The sequence below is a fragment of the Sylvia atricapilla genome, chromosome 10, assembly GCF_009819655.1.
Source record: "Sylvia atricapilla isolate bSylAtr1 chromosome 10, bSylAtr1.pri, whole genome shotgun sequence".
NCBI lineage: Eukaryota > Metazoa > Chordata > Aves > Passeriformes > Sylviidae > Sylvia > Sylvia atricapilla.
This window is the reverse complement of record NC_089149.1, coordinates 262,964-264,266: the sequence shown is the minus strand read 5'-3', so window position 1 is coordinate 264,266 and position 1,303 is coordinate 262,964.

Below are 1,303 nucleotides of genomic sequence, written 5' to 3'. Positions count from 1 at the left end.
CTCAACTTGTGCGCTGCACCCTGGGAGCGACGTGGCCACGCCCCCGACGGGTGACGTCACGGGCCGGCGCAAAGCTCCGCGGCGCGGGGGTGGCGGGGCAGCGCGGCCTGCGGGGAACAGTTGGGCTACGGCGGCGCACGCCCAGGCCCCCCCTTCCCCCCGCAGGCTGGTCGCGCCCGGCCGCACGCAGCCCCGGCCGGCGGCGAGTGCGCGGCGGCGCCGGAGCGCGGGCGAACGCGAGAGAGCGCCCTCCTCGGGCGGGGCCGCGCAGCGCCGCCGCTGCGGTTGAACCAACGCCGGGGCAGCGCCTGGGCCCGAACCGCGGCGGCATCGGGGCTGGAACCGACCTCGGGCACCAGACTGCGCCCCATCCCCGCCTTGTCCCCAGCCCAGAGCACTGCGTGCCACCTCCAGGAATGCCTTGGACGCCTCCCTGGGCAGCCCCTGCCGAGGCCTGAGCACCCTTTCCATGGGGAAGCTCCCGCTGCTGGCCCAGCCTGAGGCCGTTCCGTCTCCTCCTGTCCCTGTCCCCTGGGAGCACAGCCCGACCCCTCCGGCTGTCCCCTCCTGGCAGGGACTTGTGCAGAGCCACCAGGTCCCCCCTGGGCTCCTTTTCTCCAGGCTCAGCCCCTTTCCCAGCTCCCTCAGCCCCTCCTGGGGCTCCAGCCCCTTCCCAGCTCCTGCCCTGCCCTGGACTTGCTCCAGCTCCTCAAGGTCCTCCTTGAACCGAGGCGCCAGAACTGGACACAGCACCGGAGGTGCCTCAGCAGTGCCCAGCACAGGGGGAAAATCCTGATCCCAGCCAGGATGTGCCACTCTAATAATGAGTGTAATGAGAAATGGGCTATTGGGACATTTAGTGTGGTCTAGCCACGAAGAAAGGTAAATTAATAAAAGGTAAAATATTTAAAGGCTAAGGAACAGGAATGAATAAGGTGAACTGATTCACTAACAAACCAGAAAGGTTTCTGAAAAGTCAGGTATGAAAATTGCTCCAGTCCACGGCCAGGTTAGCCGAGATCCACACAGTAAATCACACAATGGCCTTGTCAGCATTACACTGATAATATTTTTGCAATGTTGAATTAGTGATGAACAGTATTCCAGTATGTTGGGCACAAACACACTAATATTTTTATTGTGTCAAGTATGTACATATTCCCTTTTTTCCTTCAAGAAAAGCCTTTGCCACAGTTAGGTAAATTCCCAGGTGCCTTCTGTTTGTGTGTGTGAGCACCAGCTCTGTGGGACCCTCGTGGTATCTGTGTCGGGGTTTTAAGAGCTGGACAGGACAGATGGAGCA